Source organism: Salvelinus fontinalis, chromosome 16, assembly GCF_029448725.1.
Source record: "Salvelinus fontinalis isolate EN_2023a chromosome 16, ASM2944872v1, whole genome shotgun sequence".
Taxonomy (NCBI): domain Eukaryota; kingdom Metazoa; phylum Chordata; class Actinopteri; order Salmoniformes; family Salmonidae; genus Salvelinus; species Salvelinus fontinalis.
The window spans coordinates 15,861,211-15,888,100 of record NC_074680.1 but is presented as its reverse complement, the minus strand read 5'-3'; the positions used below and the strand labels follow the sequence as shown (position 1 = coordinate 15,888,100).

General features: G+C 41.3%; 1 long non-coding RNA gene across 2 annotated transcripts; it reads right to left on the bottom strand.

Annotated features, from left to right (window-relative positions):
- Positions 1 to 541: 541 nt before the first annotated feature.
- LOC129812704 (uncharacterized) lies at positions 542 to 26,890 on the bottom strand. Of its 2 annotated transcripts, none has more exons than XR_008753047.1 (3): positions 26,749 to 26,890; positions 8,510 to 8,703; positions 542 to 6,758 (listed from the first exon to the last, which is right to left on the bottom strand). It is a non-coding gene; the product is annotated as an uncharacterized LOC129812704 (long non-coding RNA). The 2 variants fall into 2 exon arrangements; XR_008753048.1 differs by having other exon boundaries at positions 8,510 to 8,700; positions 26,749 to 26,885.

Below are 26,890 nucleotides of genomic sequence, written 5' to 3'. Positions count from 1 at the left end.
AACATAAAGATGGGTTGTATTTACAATGGTGTTTGTTCTTCACTGGTTGCCCTTTTCTTGTGGCTACAGGTCACAAATTGTGCTGCTGTGATGGAACACTGTGATATTTCACCCAGTAGATATGGGGGTTTATCGAAATTGGGTTTGTTTTCAAATTCTTTGTGGGTCTGTGTAAACTGAGGGAAATATCTGTCTCTAATATGCTCATACATTTGGCAGGAGGTTAGGAAGTGTAGCTCAGTTTCCACCTCATTTTGTGTGGAGTGTGCACATAGCCTGTCTTCTCTTGAAAGCCAGGTCTGCCTATGGCGGCCTTTCTCAATAGCAAGGCTATGCTCACTTAGTCTGTACATAGTAAAAGCTTTCCTTAAGTTTGGGTCAGTCACATTGGTCAGGTATTCTGCCACTGTACTCCGTTCAGGGCCAAATAGCATTCTAGTTTGCTCAGTTTTTTTCTTGATTCCAAATTGTCAAGTAATTATCTTTTTGTTTTCTCATGATGTCACGTTCGTCGTAAGGAGGAGACCAAGGTGCAGCGTGATATGAATACATTCTTCTTTTAATGAAGAAAAAACACTAAACAAACTAACAAAGTAACAAAAACGACCGTGAAGCTATATAAAACGAGTGCTGACAGACAACTACACATAGACAAGAACCCACAAAACCAAAAGGGAAAATGGCAACCTAAATAGGATCCCCAATCAGAGACAACGATAAACAGCTGCCTCTGATTGGGAACCAATTCAGGTCACCATAAACCTACAATACCTAGACTTACAAAAAAAACATAGATCTACAAAAACCTTAGACAAGACAAAACACGCATACCCACCCTCGTCACACCTTGACCTGACCAAAATAATACAGAAAACATAGACAACTAAGGCGTGACACATGATTTGGTTGGGTCTAATTGGGTTGCTGACTAGCTTGCTTAGGGGACTCTTCTACAGGTTCATCTCTCTGTAGGTGATGACTTTGTTATGGAAGGTTTGGGAATCGCTTCCTTTTAGGTGGTTGTAGAATTTAACGTCTCTTTTCTGTATTTTGATAATTAGTAGGTATCGGCCTAATTATACTCTGCATGCATTATTTGGTGGTTTATGTTGTACACCGAGGATATTTTTGCAGAATTCTGCATGCAGAGTCTCAATTTGGTGTTTGTCCCATTTGGTAAGCGGTTCCCAGACCTCACAACCATAAATGGCAATGGGTTCAATAACTGATTCAAGTATTTTTAGCCAGATCCGAATTGGTATGTCGAATTTTATGTTCCTTTTGGTGACATAGAAGGGCCTTCTTGCCTTGTCTCTCAGATCGTTCACAGCTTTGTGGAAGTTACCTGTGGCGTGTAAGGATCGACGCAGGAGATGAGAAGCAGGTACAGGGAGTGAAGGTTTAATAGCTGACGGATATGAAATGGAACAGGAACTGCGTCTGGACAGGAACACATAACAACCATTAATGTGGACACGGGGAACACCACAGAGGAACAGACAGATATACAGGGGGCAATCAACCACGTGAAGGAGTCCAGGTGAGTCCAATGAGCGCTGTTGCGCGTAATGATGGTGACAGGTGCATGTAAAGAAGGTTAGCCTGGCGCCCTCGAGTCCCAGGGAGGGTATGTTGAGGACGAGATATGTATATTTTTTTGTGTGCTCTAGGGTAGGTATTCCCCAGGGGTACGCCCAATGCCGTCAGGGGTACGCCAAATAAAAATGTGATTCACTTTTTTTATTTATATATTTCATAACATTTTCAAACAGTCCATTTATATTTTCCAACGGGGCAATACATTTGGGTGAGTTTTTTTTCTTGCCTGAGTAGCCTCGTTTCACTGCCAAAAATAAAATTCAACCATCTAGTGTTCAGCGAAATAACAACACAATGTCAAATACAGGTAGCCTAGTCAAATAATTAATATCCAATCACATCAATCAAGCCATAACAGGGAGACATAGTGGAGTAGTAACGCGTGTGCAAGCAGTTGCTCCCGACGCCACTTGGGTACACTGCAGCATCCACTGAGAGGCTCTTGCTGCCAAGGGAATGAATGACAGCTTGAAATATGTTTTGGACACTACAGTGAAAATGGTTAACTTTGTTGAAGCAAGGCCCCTGAACTCTTGTGTATTTTCTGCACTTTGCATTGATATGGGCAGCGGCCACGTAAAGCTTTTACAACATACAGAAGTGCACTGGTTATCAAGAGACAAAGTATTGGCAAATTTTTGGGAATTGAGAGACGAGCTTAAAGTTTTCTTTACTGACCATCATTTCCACTTGTCTGACCGTTTGCATGATGACGAGTTTCTCAAACGACTGGCCTATCTGGGTGATGTTTTTTCTCACCTGAATTATCTGAATCTAGGATTACAGGGACTCTCCGCAACTATACTCAATGTGCAAGACAAAATTGAAGCTATGATTAAAAAGTTGGAAAGATGGAAAGACAACATACAGGTCTTTCCATCATTGTATGATTTTTTGTGTGCAAATGAACTCAAGCTTAGGGAAAATGTCAAATGTGATATAGCAAAGCACCTTAGTGAGTTGGATTCACAATTATGCAGGTACTTTCCCGAAACGGTTGACGCAAACAACTGGATTCGTTATCCCTTTCATGTCCTGCCTCCAGTCCACTTACCGATATCTGAACAAGAGAGCCTCATTGAAGTTGCAACAAGCGGTTCTGTGAAAATGTAATTGAATCAGAAGTCACTGCCAGATTTCTGATTGGGCTGTGCTCAGATTATCCTGCCTTGACAAATCATGCTGTTAAGACACTGATGCCTTTTGCAACCACGTTCCTATGTGAGAGTGGATTCTCAGCCCTCGCTAGCATGAAAACTAAATACAGGCACAGACTGTGTGTGGAAAATGATTTAAGACTGAGACTCTCTCCAATACAACCCAACATTGCAGAGTTATGTGCATCCTTTCAAACATACCCTTCTCATTAACCTGTGGTGAGTTATTCACCATTTTTGATGAACAAATAAGGTTTTATATGTAAGATGGATAAATAAAGAGAAACATTATTGATTATTATTATATAATTTTTTGTGCCTTGGTCCTGTAAGTGCTCTTTGTCACTTCCCACGAGCCGGGTTGTGACAAAAACTCACACTCATTCTTATGTTTAATAAATGTATTGTATAGTGTGTGTGTGGCAGGCTTACAATGATGTCAAAAAACAACATTTGAGAGTGCGCTGAGGGGGTACAGCTGGAGGTTGAATGTTTGAAGGGGTACGGGACTATATCAAGTTTGGGAACCACCGCTCTAGGGCAACAGTGTCTAGATGGAATTTGTCTTTGTGGTCCTGGCAACTGGACTTTTTTTGGAACACCATTATTTTTGTCTTACTGAGATTTACGATCAGGTTCCAGATCTGACAGAATCTGTGCAGAAGATCTAGGTGCTGTTGTAGGCCGTCCTTGTTTGTGGACAGAAGCACCAGATCATCAGCAAATGGTAGACATTTGACTTCAGATTCTTGTAGGGTGAGGCCGGTGCTGCAGACTGTTCTAGTGCCCTCGCCAATTCGTTGATATATATGTTGAAGAGGGTAGGGCTTAAGCTGCATCCCTGTCTCACCCCACGGCTCTGTGGAAATAACATTAAGAAAATTACCGCACACTTGTTTGTGTACATGGATTTTATATTGTCGTATATTTTTCCCCCAACACCACTTTCCATCAATTTGCAAAGCAGACTCTCATGCCAAATGGAGTTTTTTATCATACGGTAATCTGGTGAAAAGCCAATTTGACATTTGCTCAGTACATTGTTTTCACTGAGGAAATGTACAAGTCTGATGTTAATGATAATGCAGAGGATTTTCCCAAGGTTGCTGTTGATGCATATCCCACGATAGTTATTGGGGTCAAATTTGTCTCCACTTTTGTGGTTCCAATTAATGGGGAAGATGCCAGAGCTAATGATGATGTTACAAAGTTTAAGTATAGCCAATTGGAATTTGTGGTGTGCATATTTTATCATTTCATTGAGGATACAATCAACACCACAGGCCTTTTGGGGTTGGAGGGTTTGTATTTTGTCCTGTAGTTCATTCAATGTAGTTGGAGAATCCAGTGGGTTCTGGTAGTCTTTAATAGTTGATTCTAAGATTTGTATTTGATCATGTATATTTTTTGTATCATGTATCATGTTTTTGCTGTTTATTCTTTGTTATAGGGCCAACAAGACTGGAGAAGTGGTTTACCCATAGACCTCCATTTTGAATAGATAACTCTTTATGTTGTTGTTTGTTTAGTGTTTTCCAATTTTCCCAGAAGTGGTTAGAGTCTATGGATTACATTGAGCTGATTTCTGCCATGCTGTTCCTTTTTTTTCTCCGTAGTGTATTTCTGTATTATTTTAGTGATTCACCATAGTGAAGGCGTAGGCTCAGGTTTTCTGGGTTTCTATGTTTTTGGTTCGATAGGTTTCTCAATTTCTTTCTTAGGTTTTTGCATTCTTCATCAAACCATTTGTCATTATTGTTAATTTTCTTCGGTTTTCTGTTTGACATTTTTAGATTTGATAGGGAAGCTGAGAGGTAAAATATACTGTTTAGGTTTTCTACTGCCAAGTTTACACCTTCACTATTACAATGAAACATTTTGTCCAGGAAGTTGTCTAAAAGGGATTGAATTTGTTGTTACCTAATAGTTTTTTGGTAGGTCTCCACACTACTTTCCTTCCATCTATAGCATTTCTTAATATTATTAATTTCCTTTAGCTTTGACATGATAGAGTAGTGCTCTGTTCAAGTAGACTGTGATTTTGCTGTGATCTGATAGGGGTGTCAGTGGGCTGACTGAGAACGCTCTGAGTGACTCTGGGTTGATGTCAGTGATAAAGTAGTCTACAGTACTACTGCCAAGAGATGAGCTATAGGTGTTCCTACCTTAGGAGTCCCCTCGAAGCCTATCATTGACTACGTACATACCCAGCGTGCGACAGAGCCGCAGGAGTTGTGACCCGTTTTTGTTGGTTATGTTGTCATAGTTGTGCCTAGGGGGGCATATGGAGGAGGGAATGCTGTCTCCTCCAGGTAGGTGTTTGTCCACCTGTGTGCTGAGGGTGTCAGGTTCTTGTCCAGTTCTGGCACTTAGGTCGTCACAGACTAGTACATGTCCCTGGGCCTGGAAATGATTGATTTCCCCCTCCTGGTTGGAGAAGCTGTCTTCATTAAAGTATGGGGATTCTAGTGGGGGGATATAGGTAGCACAATGGAGGACATTTTTCTCTGTTGAGATAATTTCCTTTTGAATTTCTAGCCTAATGTAAAATGTTCCTGTTTTGATTAATTTAATAGAGTGAGTTAGGTCTGCTCTATACCAAATTAGCATACCCCCTGAGTCCATTCCCTGTTTCTAACCCCCCCCCCCCCCCCTCTCTTGTTCTCTCTCTGCTTCTCTCTCTCTGTCTCGCTCTGCCTTTACAACTTAATTTCCTCTCCTGTTGATTTGGAGTGTTTGTTTTAAAACACTTTTATCATCTGTGCTTTACAGGCTCATTGTAATTGCTGGGTATGAAACGAAAGACCTGTAAAACACACAAATAAATATTTGACTGATACAAAAGGTGTCCGTCTGACCCAGGTCATGTAGAAAATAACAAATCTAATGAATTGACCTTATTGTGTAGACTTTCTGTGCTGCCTGTTTTCCAATCATAGACCTACCAATCAGAGCTAGGCTTTTGTTCACGTTATCGTGCTGTTCATTTATCTCGCTGCCGGAAAGCCGTGTTCAGTTAACGCCATCATATCATCTGATTGTGTTATCAAAGTTGTGCTACAGAACGCTCTCTGTCGTTTTACAAAGGGACAGACGTTATTGAGGAGAAAAAGGTTAAGTGCCCGGACCTAGACCGTGTTTATAAAACCTTGAAAACAACTCCAGAAAAATCGAAATAAAATCAGGACAACAAAACAGTTTACTTTGTTGACAGGAAATATGCTTTTGTGTCTCTATGATCTATTCGTCATCCACCTGTCATGAAACATTAATGAAACAATCAAATCAACCACTCCATTTCCAGAGAATCAGTTTGTCATCCTGCATATTTCTGAACACCCTTAGCACCTTCTGAATATCTCTCATTGCCTCCACTAGGCTTCTCAAGAACAAGTGTTCAACCCACATTTGTTTTTTTTAGAAAGTGAGAACTGAAACACAATTCATTTGTTTGCTTTCCCCGATGCTTGAGACCACAGCGACTCCAATCCTCCCCTTTTATTTGTTTGTGTGAAAGGTTGTGGAACACTGGGGGGACATTGGACTTGGTCTCTGGTGAGGATCTCCGGCCACTGCAGTCAGTGACTAAGCCAAGCTAGCCAGAGAGTAAGTAAAGTGGGTGGGCTCTCATTTAGCTAGGCAGTGCTGCTCTTGTTTGTGGTTGTCCCTAACAGCGTCGGCGACTCCAATCCAAAGCACCTGTGTTTGCTCACTAGCTTCCCCCAATCTGCTCAAAAAATGCTGCGAGCATGTCACATGGCCGCCTGATAGGCTTTAAGAACAGTTAATCATTAATGGTGCCTCTTTCTCCCTATTCACGCTGCCTGACACAAGCTTTGATATGTCATAGATCCAGACAGGTCAGACGCAGACGTAGCCAGGTAGACAAGCACTCAGAGAGGAAAGTGCCTTTGTGGTTCTGTGTCTGTGGATCTGAGGTGATGCAGGGAGAAGATTGTAGGCAGCACCGCATTGATCCCATTGGTCCCATTCCACCTCCATCTGTGGAGGATAAAGCCAAAATAACACAAGTTAATCCCCAACAAAACACCTTTGCCATAGGATACATCTTTCAGAAAAACTGGTGTGACATTCTTTTCCTCAAATATACAACAGCACAAGACTTCAACTATCAAAGCATTATCATCGAGCTTTCAATATGTCATATAGTGTCAGAAACGTACTGAAATGGTGTGGTGATAAGAATGAGAGCTTGACATTTCCAAAGAAAATGTTATTCTGATGGAATCTAATCAGGACCACCACCATTTTTGTCCAACATGGTGACTGATAAAAAAAAATATGACCATGAACAAAACAAGTCATTCAAGGTTTGCTCCTGGTTTACCATCCCATAGTTAATTAAAGGACCCTATTCTTGGTTTGTTCTCTAGTTCATGATGTGAATGAGAAGTCCAGGGCTCATTTCATGCCTGTCTAAGTGGGCTTTATGGCAGAAAGGGGAAGCATGAACTTGCTTTCAGAAAAGCCAGGACACATTTATCTTGGAAGAGAATTAAGTCTACACAGCTTCATTCTTATAACCCACTAAAAGGGCCAGCAACAGCTCTTATCTCCCATTTGCCTGAACTTGCCGATGGTTTTCTAAAGAGAGTTTGTCTCAGTCCACCCACCCCAACCCCCAAAGCCAATAATACTGTATGAGAGTTGGAGAGGGTTGTGAAACCTTGAGTGTAAGGCTAAAAATATAGTGAAACGTAAGTGAACAAAGTGGACACCATATGTAGGGTACTTTGCAAGCTATGAGTCAATCATTAATGTGGCGCATTCAGATATCTGCTCTCTCCTAGTGAATAGAAGTGAGAGATAAATGGAGGTTTGCGTTTTAGGGAACAGGGTGAAGCTGGAACTGAAACGATTTTGCACACAGCAGTTGAAGAGTTTTGTGATAGGTTTTCATGCCAGAATCTCACTTAGGAAATGTGTCACGTTATTTGTTCCATCAACAATTAGATCAAGGTGATTCATTCTGGTATGAGTCAGTGCTTGTATTGATAATGGTTTTATTAAACACTGCTATGAACTACTGATGTTGTTGCCTTGACTTAAAAGCTTTTACAACATCCCCTCTCATCTCAGATGGACTTTCCCAGTTTCTCCTTGCCTCAACTCACTTAATCTCCATCTATAATTTTTTTAAATAAAAAGTAGAATATAAGTGGATTGAAATTCCTCCTACAAGAATACAACAACGTGTAAAGGAGTTTGGCAAACAGAAATAAAAATCTATTTATTAACTCCAGTGACTTGGAAATAATTGGTTCCTTTCAGATCCTCTTATCCATATTTGCTGTCTTATATTGGTAGCCATTTTCTTTTCTTTTTCATACACTTGTACCATGTTCTTTGTTTATACCACGCATGTATGAACGTCACAGAGCCTTAATCCTACCAGTGTATGTGTGTTGTCCCCCATGGACAGTTTATTTGCTAACCCTGGCCAGCCATGATAAGGACCATTGGTGTGTCCCCTCTATAACTCAGCACCTCGCCTGACCACAATCAGACAATCTTTTCTGAATCATCTAAATACATTAACATTGGGTTTTTTTTTCAGAAAAAAAGGTCAAATAAAGGTCATAACTAAGATGACCATAATCCTATCCTGCTGCACCCACCAGGAAATAAATTGTGTTGATCCGAGTCAACGAGTGGCTTATGGTTCAAACAAAGGTTCCTTTTTCAGAAGGGCAGGTAGGAGATGGATGGCTTGGTAAACATAGCTGACATACCTGGCCGCTGCCATGGGTGGGTCACAGCACAGCCCACGACAGAAGGGACCATTTGGTGTGGTGTCAGATCCATCTGCTTCTCCTGTCCGAACCTCTCCTCTTCTCATTATGGCCTCCTCTCCTTCCTATACCTCTTCTCTCTGAAGGAACCTCTCTGACGGCACATCCATGGAGCCCTCCCCAAAGGAGCCCTGCTAGACAGAGAGAGAGAGGCTCAAGAAACCCCTTTCCCTTCATTTATTGATGTTGGTATAGTTCTGCGATCCGTCCTCAGAGACCCAGCACCTCAAATCAACTCAAACAAGCTGAATGTGCCGATAAGCATGGGATGGCAGCAATCATTCCCAAAGCCTCAGAGCAAAACATTTTATTCAGTCACATTTAAGAACCTGTATGGGGAGAAAACTCAAAACCTATATACATTTGAGACTTACTTTAATAAAGTTGTATACCATGTTGTAATGGTTTAGTACATAATAGGACATCACACATACCTGTACATATAAAAAACGTATTGTCAAAAGCCTGGTTATGTGAGTTGCTCGTTTTCCTGTGAGAGAGTGGACTTTGCGGTGTAGGTCACAGAGACGAAGCTAAAACAGCTCAGTGTGAGTAGTGGTAAGCAGGTATAGATAGGAGAATGGGGAACACCCAGGAATGTTTAGCTAACTCGCCTGCAACATTCAAGCACGTGTGTCAAGGGTGTTTGCGGGGTGTTGACACCTCCACATAGAGAGGTAGTACGGCGAATGACATCACCAGTGGGCTGCTTGTGATGAGTACTCAGTTTGTTTCACGGACCCAATGCAAAAAGGCACAACACTCAGAAATATCCCCAAACTAGTAAGTATCATACATTAAGCACACTGGTATAGAACAAATGAGAATATTGAGCATTATCTAAAATAAAACAGCAGTCATAAAATAAAACATTTCCCATGTATAGATTAATTGAAAATAAGATCTTTGCAACTGGTGAAAGCTAACAACTGTCATCCTTTTGATAAATTGAGGGATGAATGTATATTGTAGCCACATGTTCTATAAGAGAACACTGTCAACCAGGTAAAAATGTGCATTTGTGTAGCTTCTTTGAATTATGCTCGTCTGTCAATTAATCAACCAACACCACCATGGTCCAGTACCATTTTATCTTGATATCTTGAAATGATATTATGACCCTCCATGCCGAATAAGAGAAAGTGCTTAAATCATTTTCTCTGTTTCTGCACACCTCAAACACATATGACATGTCTTTTTGACATAGCAATTGTACTCTACTAGCTTTTTGTTCATTTCCTATTTATATAATTCAAGAAAAACAATACAATGATACAATTATAGTCAAATTTCATGTCATTCAAATAGTTAATTTAATTTAAACCTAGCTACAGACATTTGTTGACAAATTGGTCATTATATTAAGTGTACTTATTCTAAATCTCCTATGAAAACAATGTAACTATCACACATAAATTATAGAAATAAATCATTGCATTTGTAGAGTACTACAAAATGCTTTCCTTTTTGTTTCTTCTTCTTAAATTTCTAGAGCTCTGGCAAAAATAAATACTATGTAGTCCAACAGATGTGTAATATTATCCACATAGTGAGGGCATTTAATTATGAAGGCATTTAATTATGTATCTATCTGCCTCTACATTAAATAATACACAAGGTCAACTTGTACTTCTCCTAAAAGTGTTAATTTCGATACATAATTGTACATTTTCATTCTAAGTTTGTAAAATGCTTCATAAAAACAAGCAAACCTTGCCTTATATTGTACACAGTCTTTCAGTCGATCAAAGTCAACATATTGCTATGTGTTATATAGTTAAGTTATCAATGTATTATTCTGCAATTTCATTCAACATTATGTTCTAGTGGTTATCAAATTGTGAGTGACATTGCCATTTTATGCCGTTTCAAATCATGCAATTGTTGATTAAATCCGCTGTTAAATCAATCCACCACGAGCCACAATTTAAGATGAAAATGAAATGAATGCCCTTGATAGTATGTACTTACTTAAAGAAAAAAACGATCTTACATTATATATGATTTCATTGAAAAATCTACCTGCTAAGATCCCTGCATACATTTCCAATACAATAAAACATGCATTATAAAATACAGTTAATGCAAAGTGCATCGAGTAATGTTCTCTGCTCTGGGTTGTCAAAGGAGCAGCCAATGACAGTTCATTCTGTGTCTGACCACCCACTAGGAGCTGCAGGGCATGATATTTGATGGCTGTGACTGCAGCCTCTTTCCTTCAGACAACCATACAGGTGACTAAAGACCGTCATGAACACAGTACATTTCAGATGACCTTAAGCATCATAACATCAGCACTGAGTGAGTCATCCGAGTGCTCTCTGACACAAGACAATAGCCCGGTGAGCCTGAGGTCGTCAGCGCCTGGGGTAATTGGAGGAGTGTTGTAAATTTCTTGTATGACTCATTGTGCATTGTACGGAGCCCATAACTCGTGTTCTCAGAACTCCTAAATTACACGGCCACGGACAACCTTAAGCAGTGTTGAAATGCCTTGAACAGAGCTTTATTTCAGGGTCAGTGGAGCGTGAAGCTGAGAGGGCTGCCAGGGCCGGCACCACCCACCACCCACCACCCACCACACAGGTGGCTGCCTCTCCGCTCACACAGCCCAGTAGCACACCTATTTATCCTCCCATACCTGAGCTCTGACATGCTCACTAAACGTTCAGAGGCTCACCAAACTGCGAAGCTGCTCACTCTCAACCAAAACAAGCACTTATTGTTTCTTAATGATTATGCTCTCTTTGCTAACACCCAAGCTACATTTAATCTGTATTTTATACACCGCTCAAAAAAATAAAGGGAACACTTAAACAACACAATGTAACTCCAAGTCAATCACACTTCTGTGAAATCAAACTGTCCACTTAGGAAGCAACACTGATTGACAATAAATTTCACATGCTGTTGTGCAAATGGAATAGACAAAAGGTGGAAATTATAGGCAATTAGCAAGACACCCCCAAAAAAGGAATGGTTCTGCAGGTGGTGACCACAGACCACTTCTCAGTTCCTATGCTTCCTGGCTGATGTTTTGGTCACTTTTGAATGCTGGCGGTGCTTTCACTCTAGTGGTAGCATGAGACGGAGTCTACAACCCACACAAGTGGCTCAGGTAGTGCAGTTCATCCAGGATGGCACGTCAATGCGAGCTGGGGCAAAAAGGTTTGCTGTGTCTGTCAGCGTAGTGTCCAGAGCATGGAGGCGCTACCAGGAGACAGGCCAGTACATCAGGAGACGTGGAGGAGGCCGTAGGAGGGCAACAACCCAGTAGCAGGACCGCTACCTCCGCCTTTGTGCAAGGAGGTGCACTGCCAGAGCCCTGCAAAATGACCTCCAGCAGGCCACAAATGTGCATGTGTCAGCATATGGTCTCACAAGGGGTCTGAGGATCTCAATTCGGTACCTAATGGCAGTCAGGCTACCTCTGGCGAGCACATGGAGGGCTGTGCAGCCCCACAAAGAAATGCCACCCCACACCATGACTGACCCACCGCCAAACCGGTCATGCTGGAGGATGTTGCAGGCAGCAGATCGTTCTCCACGGCGTCTCCAAACTCTGTCATGTCTGTCACGTGCTCATGTGCTCAGTGTGAACCTGCTTTCATATGTGAAGAGCACAGGGCACCAGTGGCGAATTTGCCAATCTTGGTGTTCTCTGGCAAATGCCAAACGTCCTGCACGGTGTTGGGCAGTAAGCACAACCCCCACCTGTGGACGTCGGGCCCTCATGGAGTCTGTTTCTGACCGTTTGAGCAGACACATGCACATTTGTGGCCTGCTGGAGGTCATTTTGCAGGGCTCTGGCAGTGCACCTCCTTGCACAAAGGCGGAGGTAGCGGTCCTGCTGCTGGGTTGTTGCCCTCCTACGGCCTCCTCCACGTCTCCTGATGTACTGGCCTGTCTCCTGGTAGCGCCTCCATGCTCTGGACACTACGCTGACAGACACAGCAAACCTTTTTGCCACAGCTCGCATTGACGTGCCATCCTGGATGAGCTGCACTACCTGAGCCACTTGTGTGGGTTGTAGACTCTGTCTCATGCTACCACTAGAGTGAGAGCACCGCCAGCATTCAAAAGTGACCAAAACATCAGCTAGGAAGCATAGGAACTGAGAAGTGGTCTGTGGTCACCACCTGCAGAACCACTCCTTTATTAGGGGTGTCTTGCTATATGCCTATAATTTCCACCTTTTGTCTATTCCATTTGCACAACAGCATGTGAAATTTATTGTCAATCAGTGTTGCTTCCTAAGTGGACAGTTTGATTTCACAGAAGTGTGATTGACTTGGAGTTACATTGTGTTGTTTAAGTGTTCCCTTTATTTTTTTGAGCAGTGTATTTTATGTACATTAACAACTAATTTCAAAATGGAAAATGTGATTGACATAAAATTGCTCTTTGGACATTCAACTCCAACGCCTGAATGAATCCATGAGCAAAGTGCTTAACACAAAATGACAATGAGAAGAAGGACCTACAAAACGGCAACAACCTGAGAAAGTTAACTGTGACAATGATTCAACTGCAACATGTTCCATTAGATACACTGTTCTACAGGGCATCAGAGTCCCCACCATCCACTCAGCCTCTGGCCCTGACCACCCAGAGGGACTCTGACATTAGTGGGGGATGGGTGTCTATTTGAGTGTGTGCGTGGTGTGTGTATGCCATCAGACGTTTTTTCAAGAAACTGTTATCATTGTTAGCTACATTTCTTCAGCGGACTACGAGAGGGAACTGGAGTAATTTCTGTTCCTGTCAAATAGACATTACAAAGGTTGAGTCTGAATACACATTCCACTAAAAACGAAACAATGTAAATGCGAACACAAACTAACAAACTGAAACAAAAGACCACAACATGGCTCCTGCTCTCAGTCAGAGGAACGATTAGCTTTATTTACTCTCTCGAGTTGGCATTAGGTCATTTAATGACCGCATCTCATCTCTTTCTCAAGGGCCGTCTTGCAGTACCCAGCAGTGGGCTCCAAAATGCTGAAATACAATGTTGAAATGTCTATTTCACTTTCGTGGCTCCTCCCATTGTGTAAGTTGTGTGTTTGAGCTGAATCTCCTTCATGGTGAGCCCTGCTCCATATGAACTATCCACATGCAGAATAATGTAGACCTACAGTTGAAGTCGTAACTTTACATACACTGAGGTTGGAGTCATTTAAACTTGTTTTTCAACCACTCCACACATTTCTTGTTAACAAACTATAGTTTTGGCAAGTCGGTTAGGACATCTACTTTGTGCATGACACAAGTCATTTTTCCAACAATTGTTTACAGACAGATTATTTCACTTATAATTAACTGTATCACAATCCCAGTGGGTCAGAAGTTTACATACACTAAGTTGACTGTGCCTTTAAACAGCTTGGAAAATTCCAGAAAATTATGTCATGGCTTTAGAAGCTTCTGATAGGCTAATTTACATAATTTGAGTCAATTGGAGGTGTACCTGCGGATGTATTTCAAGGCCTACCTTCAAACTCAGTGCATCTTTGCTTGACATCATGGGAAAATCAAAAGAAATCAGCCAAGACCTCAGAAAAAGAATTGGAGACCTCCACAAGTCTGGTTCATCCTTGGGAGCAATTTCCAAATGCCTGAAGGTACCAAGTTCATCTGTATAAACAATAGTACGCAAGTATAAACACCATGGGACCACGCAGCCGTCATACCGCTCAGGAAGGAGAAGCGTTCTGTCTCCTAGAGATGAATGTACTTTGTGCGAAAAGTGCAAATCAATCCCAGAACAACAGCAAAGGACCTTGTGAAGATGCTGGAGGAAACAGGTACAAAAGTATCTATATCCACAGTAAAACGAGTCCTATATCGACATAACCTGAAAGGCTGCTCAGCAAGGAAGAAGCCACTGCTCCAAAACAGCCATAAAAAAGCCAGACTACGGTTTACAACGGCACATGGGGACAATATCGTACTTTTTGGAGAAATGTCCTCTGGTCTGATGAAACAAAAATAGAACTGTTTGGTCATAATGACCATCGTTACGTTTGGAGGAAAAGGGGGGAGGCTTGCAAGCCGAAGAACACCATCCCAACCGTGAAGCACGGGGGTGGCAGCATCATGTTGTGGGGGTGCTTTGCTGCAGGAGGGACTGGTGCACTTCACAAAATAGATGGCATCATGAGGATGGAAAATTATGTGGATATATAGAAGCAACATCTCAAAACATCAGTCAGGAAGTTAAAGCTTGGCCACAAATGGGTCTTCCAAATGGACAATGACCCCAAGCATACTTCCAAAGTTGTGGCAAAATGGCTGAAGGACAACAAAGTCAAGGTATTGGAGTGGCCATCACAAAGCCCTGACCTCAATCCTATAGAAAATGTATGGGCAGAACTGAAAAAGCGTGTGCGAGCAAGGAGGTCTACAAATCTGACTCAGTTACACCAGCTCTGTCAGGAGGAATGGGCCAAAATTCACCCAACTTATTGTGGGAAGCTTGTGGAAGGCTTCCCGAAATGTTTGACTCAAGTTAAACAATTTAAAGGCAGTGCTGCCAAATACTAATTGAGTGTATGTAAACTTTTGACCCACTGGGAATGTGATGAAATAAATAAAAGCTGAAATAAATAATTCTCTCTACTATTATTCTGACATTTCACATTCTTAAAATAAAGTGGTGATCCTAACTGACCTAAGACAGGGAATGTCAGGACTTGTAAAAACTGAGTTTAAATGTATTTGGCTGGTGTATGTAAACTTTCGACTTCAACTGTATGTAAATGGGTATCTTTATCGTATCCTGTGCTTGACTTGTGCTGCCTCCTTTTCTGTAGAGAAGAGGGATCAGGCGTTATCCCCCCACCCTAACCACCGCCCGCTGTTTATCGAAGAGAGAGCGATTCAAGACTTAAACGACAGCACATGCTAAGGTGAACCTTAGCCACCGAGACACACAGGCGATAACCCATTCAATCAGACAACAACATCATGGCAGGCAGTATGTAGGCAGATAAATGACGATACAGTACGGTGTTCAATGGGAATTAAAAGTATAGGGCAGCTGGGCTCTTATCTGGCCAGAGCGATGAAACCCGGCAACAAAGGGAGGCCTAAGACTAAGAGGCTTGATGCATGGGAAAGCCATCGGCCAGCCATTGTGGCTGCCCTTCTGCTGAGCAAATAGTCCAAACTGTTCATTCCCCATCTCCCATTCTCTCTGAGGTACATTGTTTGTGTCCTTGCATTTCATTCTGACTGGGGAAGATTGCTCTCAGGGCCAGTGAGCAAACAGTCCAGAAAAGAGCCGGCTATCTCCTGCCGTTCCCAGGAGAACTAGCATTTTTATTTCAGCTCCAAGCTGTCAAAGGATTGGAGAGTTTGTGTCAGGATCCTGAATTAATTGCTTTAAGCTGTGTGCGTGGGGGGGGCGGCATTTTATCACCAAATGTTCAGTAAAATGTTTCCTAGCAATTATGCACCCCCGCCCTGCAACGTAGGCTTTCAGTCACCAAACATTTGGTGTTGGATGGATTTCTGAAACTCAAATGATGCATTTAGTTGTAATGGCAGCACAATAGTATGAATAGTGACGGAACAGCATCTGTCAAGGATTTGTTGGTATGGGAGTGAATTGAAAACTTTCTTCTTTGTTTTCTATAATAATGATAGGTACACGAGCCAGGCTTGGCAGAGAATTGACCAAGCTTCCTCCATAAAGTATATCTGGTCAGACATTTGGTGGAATGGGATACAGAGTCTGGAACCTCTGTCAGAACGGCTAACGTGACCTTAGGTACCATCTGTCACTCACAAAATCATCCCAAATCACTGCTTACTTAGCAGCTATATATTAGACATTTTGGATATGTGACATTGCCATATCTGTTGCCTAACTACGCTCAGCTTCTAATGCCAGAGACAACAAACCAGACAACTGTTCTTATTTTGCCCTACCAATTCCTCTATCATTAGATATATCTTGAATTATGGTACAAACGTCATACCATGCCACACTGATTATGGCAACAAAATTGTACACGTTGATTTTATAGTTCAAGTCTAATCATGAAAACTAAAACACACTCTTACTCAAACCTCTGTGAGAGGCTGGCATGCATTTGCATCTTACACGCATTAGCAATATTTGACTGTACCACATGATACTATAGCATTTGTATGGATTAGTTGTTTAGAAACTAGTATCAATCAGCTCACTGCCTCAAAGAGTTCATCATTTAACTAATGCTTTGCTTTGCATGTCAACCCCACCTGAAATTTGCATCAATATAGTAACGCAACAGTCTCTGAAAAAATGACCTCAAACAAGTCCAAACACACAGCTGCTGTAACTGTAACCAATATTTTCCAGAACAATATCAAAGATGTGTTGCACCAACACCCTGAAGAAACCAGAAATAACATTGCATCCATACATTTTTTCTATTCAATGGCATCTGGCATCTGTCCAATGCCTCTATTGCACATAGGAAAATAAAGGTATCTGATCATGACACATACATCTGGGTGGATTACTTCTTCATCTGACAGGATATTATATCCCACTCCAAACTATGTCACTGTCAGCAGTGAACAGACAACGGGTTAAATAGTATGTATCAGGGGGATACTCTGTAAGAGGAAAAGTACAGCTCTTGTCTTTTAATGGTAATCTGCTCAACTGCTCTATAGACACCAAGCAGTTTTCCAGGACCCTTCAGCTGAGCATCAGCCTGTACGTGATAAACGACACTGCCATTTATATGGGATTAAATTGGGGATTAATTTAATTCAAGTCAGGGTATGTGAATTCATTAAAAGGCTGACAGTGGCTTATACATGGAGGGAATTTAATTTGGATCCTCAGAGGACACCTCTATTGGGGCGTGTGGGGGGGGGGGGGGGGGGGGGTCATGTTAAAGTGGAGGTTTTAAAGACACAAATAGCTTAGGTTTCCCGAATGACACTCATCTTTACACACATTGACATGTTATTTCTGTAGATTGGTTGTTATTAAATTGAGTCGAAATGTTATTAGATGAAGGCTTCCCTGGGAAAGAGAGCGAGGAGTGGGTTATTTAAAAGTGGCGAAATAGCCTATGCATGTTAAACAATGCAGAGATCAGGAACAGTCCTCTGTACTGCTATACCCATGAAGAAGAACAAATACAAGACTTAACACACATTTTAGCTTCCACTTCTATGGTATTCAAATGAGTACATTATTTGAATGTCAGTGATTCTCATGAATGTTGAAATCGCATATCTTTTAGCCTCCCTGACAAGCTGAGGCGGTGTAGAGATATTACATTCAACTTGGAAGCAGATTACAGAATTCATCCCTGGAGAACACTCTTTCCTCGCATTCAATAAATTGGACAAGTCCTATTGTAAGATAGCCTATCACACCAAACATGTCTGCATAGGGAACATATACAGAAGAAAATATTACGTAGTTTGTTATTCAGAGTAGAGTGTTGGGGCCACACGCATGGCCATAACTACAAATGAGGACACCAAGGTCCGGAACTCGGTAATTATTTATAATTTGAAGAAGAAAGAAAAAAAATATATATATATATGGTTCTACATCTAAATATTGCTCCAAGCGTTGATCAAAGCTCAGAACGCGTATATTATTGATCTGACTGCGTTATATTAGCGCCAGCCTCTTTGCAAACGAGCGGAATCATAAACAGTGGTTTGTTCGTTATGTTCGCGTGCGTCCCCCGATTTGCCTCCCGGATTTTCCTCTTTTGCACATTCACCACTTTCTCGAACGGCTAACTACGCCAAAGGCCTGAGACGTAAAACGAACTACCCGAGCGCGGAGTCCACTCAAGTAGGCAACTAGAGACACTGATGTCAGTGTGTTTGCGAGATACCGGGAAAAACGATGTTAAAAACCGTCCCGCGACTCCTGCCGTCTACAGACACCCCCAAAACAAACAAAAACCGACTCTCGGAGAATGAGTGCACAATTGAAAATAGTCGCTTATGGATGGATATATGTCAGTCAGTCAAGTGGCTAGCTGCCGTCAGAGACTTCTATTGCAGTAAAGTTGAAGGGCTCTGGCTCGTTTACTTAGCCAGCTAGGATGAAGTAAGAAGCTAACGTTAAACGGAGCCTACCTCAGCATGAGCAAAAAAATACGCTACTAGGTTCTCATAATAACTTTGCTTTACAGATAGGTTACTGAGACAGACAGTGATTTGGCGCTCAGTGGTGAGGCTGATGGAGGAGGCAATGCATGCAGGAGGAAGCAGGGGAGACAGAGAGACAGGAAGCAAGCAGAGATAGGTTAGTACAGTGGCTCCCAAACTTGGGGTTGGGGCCCCATGTGGGGTCCCATTAGAAAATCTGTACTAATCTTATCAAATAAGTTAGGAACTTTAAAAAAAAGAAGTTATGTTTCAATATCAACATCTCCGAATGGCCTATCTTGCCTATAGGACTAGGCCTACATTAAAACACAAACAATACAGTTCTAAAAATGCCATACATTTTCGTTTCGGCACTGATATTAAGTTAGAATAATTTCCCCCTTTCAGGGGTATAACATTACAATTGTATAGCTAATAGGCTATGTGTTTGTAGAGCGACTGATGTGAATGAACCTGCAGCAGCCAAGGTGATAAAGGCTGGGGTCATTTTTGCTTGTTTTTTTCTGTTCTCCAAATAGCATTTTGACGTTTTTTAATTATATATAAATGCAGAAAATGAGCTTCAACTTCTAGAAAATGTATCTTCAGGACCGCACTGAAACTCAAACCCTGGTTATGGCCCTGGCCACACGGGCTTGTTTGCCTTTGCTGGAAGCTGAGATTGGTTTGGGGTTTAAATGAATCGCTGGCGCACTGCGTTTTTAGGTTTCATTAACTTTTAATGAGTTGTGTGTCCTTGGCTGTGACTGACCTGTAGGGCTCAGGCCTCAGTTCCCTGGGGGAGAGAAGTCAGGTGAGGAGAGAGGTTGGCAGACATGCCAGGGACATGTCTGTGTGTGAATGTCTCCACTGGGTAGAAACAGAGGAAGAAGGCAATAAAAGATGGTCTGAGTCCATGGCAGAGAAACATTCAGAGATATCCATCAGTACTGCCAGAGTCTGAATCTAAAACCCCATGGTTTTCAGGCCTCGGGGGGAATAAAGCAACCATGTCGGATCAATCACAGCTGAGCAGGAATCTCTTTAACACAGCTGAATGACATATTGTTCTATGCTGGCTTTGCCAACAGGGTTCACTCTCAAACACTCACATCAAACCAACTGGGAAATGTGACTGCAGAATACTATGTTACCTAAAAAGGCTATAGAAGCACTTAAATAACACAACACACATTTCTCCATTTTGATCCCGCTAATACTTAGATTCATATTTTGGACTTCTCTAATCTTGATTTAATACAGTGTCTTGCTGCATGGTTGAACACACATGTATTATCTTGCCATGGGTTTCCTGAGCTTCATATATCTCCTTGAGAAGCTTATCTTCCTTCCTAGCATGCCTGAGCCTCTCTTCACTGTTCTCTTGCCTGTTATCCCATTTAAATGTTCATCTGCTTTTAGTACTGAGCATTAACTGAAATGTCGGTTATTTTTCAGTTTTTTAACAACTAATTGACAGACGTTTGAATTCCATTTTGTTATTTTTTTGTGAGCTCAACGCGCACATTGCACATTTCTCTTGATATAAATCAGATCCAGCCTGAACTATGCTATGTAGAAGGGAGTTGTAGTTTCCAACAGGCTAATATTATACATTGTTTAGCACATAAAATGTGGTAATTAACTACAATGACCATAATCCATTGCGTATCGATTTGTCGGGTATGTCTTTGTTTTTAGCCTGCTACGGAAGAGACAGAAGAATGCGCGATCGTGAGGGGATATAGAGCAGCTGTTGCTTCGCCAGGTATCTCTACCTGAAAATACACGATCTAAGTGATTGATAGTTGGTATTCAGCAGTCATAAATGTATGCCATATTAACTTTGAAGAACTAAAAAAATCGTGATTTTGTCAGACAGCATAGGAAGCAGCTCTATAGAGATGAGATGACTTGTAATGAAATAATAAAGTCATCAAATAAAACTAAAAAGTAATATACACAACAACTGAAATATTGTTTTAAAGTAAAGTAACGTGAATAAATGATGGTTAATAATTGAAAAGCAATAATGGGCAGTCACTACCATCACGGGACTTGTATTCATTATTTTATTCTGTGTTGTTACAGTATTAAACCCAAATAATCGAAACCACAATCAAAAACGATGTTTGTATTTTTATAATGAACCAAAAAGCCGAACCAACCTAAAAAAAGACCTAATCGCTCAGCAATATCTGCTTTATTCAAGCAGAATCAACACCACTTGTACGTTTGTGGTCTTATTTATCCGTTCATCCTATTTATCCACAAGGATGTCCATTGTTTTTGCTGATTACTTTGTATCCATATCACTGCATATATTTTCAGATGACTCTTCGATGCAGATGTAGGATCTTAATTTGAGCCAGTTTGTTCACAGCAGGACAATAATGCTGCAGCAACAGGAAATGTGAGTTATTGTTTGGATTATAATTAATGGACATTTTTGGTTGATACATTTAAAGTTAGGGCAAATCAAGTCGGAAATGTTTAAGTGCAATTTACAAACTTTAGAAGCCATTTTATACCTTGAATACACTACGAGTTTGCATTTCCTGCTATATCTATTGGCTATACAGGAAATGTCCTACAACAACAGGGTGGTCAAATGAAGATACTACATCTATAAATCTAGGATTATTTCTACAGTGCATACTGTAGATGGACAAGCACCAACCATCCTTCCACTCTGAGGGATACAAAAGCAGTGGGGTACTGAGAGGCACCCCGTCCTGACCAGAATAGGTTGTCTTTAGGTCAGTGCTTGTCCCACCAGCTGCTGCCTCGGTACTGTCAATGGGCATTATTGACTGGTTTCTCTGTGACGCCAGTGCGGCCCTGTGTGTGTGGATGTGTGGACCACACGGCCATGCGGCCTGGCTCAGGCTGAAAGGAATCGCTGGTCTGTAATGTCACACTGCCGTGTTAGAGAGGTACGGACACATCACAGTCACCGGCTGCATTCTCACCATGTCCCCCTCTCCCATCTCACACTGCTCCTTTTCCCATACTGACACTCTGACCTTTGATTTCTACCTGCTCTGGTGGGTCAAACCTGAAATGATGGCTGGAATTTATCGTCTGAGAAAAGCAAGCCAGATGTAATGAATGGTGTTACCTGTACATCAAATAGGAGTTGTTTCCTCCAAAATGTACATCAAATAGTTGTTGTTTCCTCAAAGCTGTACTTCAAATAGGAGTTGTTTCCTCCAAACTGTACTTCAACTAGGGGAGTTGTTTCCTCCAAACTGTACTTCAACTAGGGGAGTTGTTTCCTCCAAAATGTACTTCAAATAGGTGTTGTTTCCTCAAAGCTGTACTTCAAATAGGAGTTGTTTCCTCCAAACTGTACTTCAACTAGGGGAGTTGTTTCCTCCAAACTGTACTTCAACTAGGGGAGTTGTTTCCTCCAAAATGTACTTCAAATAGGTGTTGTTTCCTCAAAGCTGTACTTCAAATAGGAGTTGTTTCCTCCAAACTGTACTTCAACTAGGAGTTGTTTCCTCCAAACTGCACTTCAAATAGGAGTTGTTTCCTCAAAGCTGTACTTCAAATAGGAGTTGTTTCCTTAAAGCTGTACTTCAAATAGGAGTTGTTTCCTCCAAACTGTACTTCAAATAGGAGTTGTTTCCTCCAAACTGTACTTCAAATAGGAGTTGTTTCCTCCAAACTGTCTCTGTATATTTCTTCTGATATGTCTGTTCAGAACTCAGACATTCTCAAATGAATGGGAAAGAGATGTCAAGTTAAGAGGTGTGTGCAGCAGAATGATGTATCTATAGGAGTGACAGCTGGGTTCAGAAGAACAGCGTGTACAATAAGCGAGGTATCGGAGAGAAGTGTAGGTAAGGCCAGGGCGCAACTTTCACCCACCCCCCCCCCACACACACACACACGTTCTGAAATTGCATTTTTGTCCCCCCCCCACCTAGTTTTATCATTGGAATGTGATACATAACAAGGCAACGGTGTGCTTTTGGAACATGCGGACTCCTCCGAGAGGTCATGTAGGCTGTTTGAAGTGTTTATCCGGCCGGATAACAAAAAAATATATAATATTATTTCCCCCCCACTTCTATTACAAAAGTTGCGCACCTGGGTATGATATAGAGGTGCGTGGCACATGACATGACTCTGCTAATTCCTGATAGTTATCAGGTAGGATGGGATACTTCCTGGTGTAGTCTCCATTGCAACAGTATCAGCAGCTAAATACAGACTCCTCACCGGAGCAACACACAGGGAGTAGAGTGGGCATCTGTTCTCTTTTCATCCTGTTACATTAGCCCTTCTGTGCTACATTGGGATGTGCACAATTGCCTACTCTCAATGCTTCTGAGAGCCCTCTCCATATCCCTCTCCATAGCGTTTTGTTTCCATTAGAACAGCCAATGATTCATTCACGGTGGAGCTTTGGAGGAACTAACATTTAGGACCCACTCAATTAGGGTACAAACAGACAATGAGGAGGTTTACTGTAAAGTGAACAGAGAAGGCTTCTGCCACAGAGTCAGGCAGACACAGTTTCCCATATTGGGTTGACCACAGGATGTTTCCCACACCATTCAGACAACCATATTTATTATCACCATTTGACTCAAATCAATCTAATTTCTCATACTACTTCCGATATGAATTGCTAAATACATTGAAAATATTGGTCAAAATCATGTCCAAATACTAACTGCAATTCATCAAACATCAACATGTATAGAAGCCTATGAACCTGTAAGGGAAACCTGGCAATACATTCATGTTTTTTAAAGGTGTATAAGGTATCGTTTCCAATTTTCTACTTCAGATAATTATCATACCAAATTAGAAATATTGTAAGAAAAAGTGAAAATTGTATTTGCTATAGAACAAATGATTGGGGTTACCTATGAACTGATTATTCTTAGCTTTTTCACTTGTTCTTCTTCATCATCTTTGGGCTTTGGTAGCAGGGTGCAACCCAATATTAGGTAGATTACAGCCCTTTAACTTTTGATATTTTCACATATATGAAAACGAAAATGTATATAATTTATTTTTAAATCTAGTTTTCCCCCCATCTATTGAAAATGTCAAATTATTCTAGTCAAAATGCTTATCGTAGTTCTCAAAGGATCTATGATCAATTTTTCGCAATCTAGATTTTTTTTCTCTCGCTTGCACCTCTTGGTCTCAACGTCTGTTAGTTAGTCTATGGGCATTCGATCATCAATTTAAAAGCAGTAGCCTAATTATTAATAGTCTATACGAATAATAATAATAAGTATTATTATTATTATAAATAGTAATAATAATTGTGATAAAAAATGATGACAATAATAATAATGATAATAATAATGTATTCCCAGAGTGAAGACATAATCTATGTTGCTGATTTTTTTCTAGAAATCTATTTAAAAAAAGGAATTATGTCCCTTGCCTAAATAAATGTATATATGTACTGGATCCTAAATGTATGCACTTGTTTGAATAGCATAAACTCGCTCTCCCGCATTGAGAATTATTCATGCAAAGTGTCAGCTAATTAAATGGCCACTAAAGCTAGTGTTAATTGAAGCAAGATGGGTGGACGCGATGGGCGTAAATCATGACGAGGATCTAACTGACTGCTGAGAAACCATGGGTGGCTTTGAGTTTTCACTTTGTTGTCTTTAATATACTGTAGGATAGCAGTTTCCCTTACTAAAATATGGGATTAGGAGTATTTCGCGTGAAAGATGAGTTAAATTGGGGCAGTGTGGACGGTCCCACCCCTGCAATAGGCTAAAACCGAATTACAGCTTGTTAGACCGGTGTCCCGCTATCACCCGGGAGACCGTTCTACTTGGGTGTTCCAGGCCCTGGTGGTGGCTGCATGTGAGTTTAGGCTACTAGTGCTTTCAACGGGAATATAGGGCCAGAGTTGGTAACCCATCACACATGATATTATTATGGGCCTATATGTCTATGGAACCATGCGCATCTACTGCTATGAATACACTTGGTTAATTCAAATGATGCAATCCATGGTTCCATCATGAAGAGCAATACCCCGGGCCAACGATATCTGTTATCAAAATGAAAACCTATTTCAAACCAGTTTTCAACATTTTGCTTTGATGCTTATATCGATGTGTCCCGGATGTGTCCCGGTGTTGTGAGAATTTTGTTCCAAAGCTCATGCAATAGAAATGCAAACGGAAGGACAGATAAGGCATCCGCGAGTTCAGCCTCAGAGTCTAGAAGGGAGCATGAATGAACAAAACCTGGCGTCCTCACAGCAAGAGGAATTTCATCCAAGTTTGACCACAACTTGTTCCAATAAATCCAGACTAGGTTTCGGTCTTGAGAAATGCCATTGGTTCCTTGTGTTACTCAAACTAATCTAGAAATATGCAAATAGGGCGACCGGTAAGAAATGTAATTAAAATGGGTTAGCAAAGTAAAGGGATCAACAAGTTGGACCATCGCTCATCTTGTTGCTATAACAACAGTGAAGGGGTTGCCTGTGATGGTGTGCCCAGGCCCTTTGCAGAGGCATCTCTGCGCTGAAATGTGAAACCCCTTTGTGTGTGTGCGTGTGCGTGTGCGTGTGCGTGTGCGTGCGTGCGTGCGTGCGTGCGTGCGTGCGCGTGTGTGTGTGTGTGTGTGTGTGTGTGTGTGTGTGTGTGTGTGTGTGTGTGTGTGTGTGTGTGTGTGTGTTGATACGCGCGTGCATCTGCCTGACCAGCCAGCGAGGACTCATGCATATATTTCTATTGCCGATTTCTTTTAACTTAGGCGAAAACAAAAAACTTTTCGGAAGCGGGCCTTTATAAATGGTTCTCCACAATAATGAAGGTTCTGGTCCATCATGTCATGTAGCCTAGCTATCTCAGGTAACTAATAAATTGGATGATGTAGGCCTAGGAGGCTGATGTCAGTGGCGTAAACTCTCGTGCACTTTTGGTAAGAAGGTTCTCCAGTGCCGATTAAGGCCGGTTACCTTTGAACTAGGGTTCCTAAAGGCCATTCCCATTTCACTCCATCCTGGAGGAGTCTTGACTGAGGTTATCACCTCCATCAAAGGATCGGAGTAGAAGAGCGTCGGCATATGCTATTTTAATAATGGGTAATGGGTATTTTCGAGGGCTCTTGCTCCTTGTGAGAGCGAGATTGGAGGGGAATTAATTATTGAAAACGGTCCCCAGTGTTTTGGACGCATCATACGGATTCATTTCAACATTACAACTTTTACTAGGCTACTACTATTTTCTGAGCACAATGGTGTATTTTTTATACAGTAGCCTAAGCCTATTACGCAGGCTTCTTCTTTTTCTTATTATTATTGTTATTATTATCATATTATTATTATTATTATCATCATCATTATTTTATTAGCCATATGTTATCATTAGAAGTCCGCAACCAATTGTAAATAGGTATCATGAATGAGATGGGGAAGATAATGAGGATAATTTATGATAGCTAATTCATTAAAATAAATGTTCTTGACATTTGGAATTCCAATATTGATTAGTGTTTGAATTATGTTCAAGCAGTGTGTGTAAAATTATCTTTAAATCATCCCCAAAAGAAAGCCAATAGAAAATACCTTGATGTAAACTCAATGGGTTTCTGAAAACCTGAAAACACAGCAAAACACTCAAAAACGGATAGCAATGAAGCATAAAAAAATGATAGTCTATAAACCACTCGGACGCTAACATTTGAATGTTGGAGCCGCAGGGTTTCATAGTAGGCTATAAAACAGAGTTCCATGCGCAATGGAGCAAGTGCTCCTCTCGTGACATCAGTGATATATATCAGCTGCAATAGCTCTCTGACACGCAATTGAAAAACACTGAATGAAGAGGCAACAACCTCTATCACAGAACTTGCAAATCACATCAGCCTTTTTGAAGCTTTGAACCAACCATTGTTATGAAACCCAATAGGGCCTGCTTGAGGACCTTTCTAACCATGATTTCAGCCAGTGCTCAGTTCTCATCTAGCATACCCCCGGCCCCAAGCGAATAACTACCATCACACAACGATTGAATTGAAACAAAGTTAGGAAATATATAATCAAATGTCCATACCTGTGAAATACGGTGGATGCTTACTGGCAAGCTAGGAGCCCAATGTGGAACCTCGCCTTCAGCCTTCTGCTTAGGGCTGGAGACATCACGGCATTTATTTGAGCTCAAACTCTGTCACTGTTGACTTTAGCACAAAGCAAAG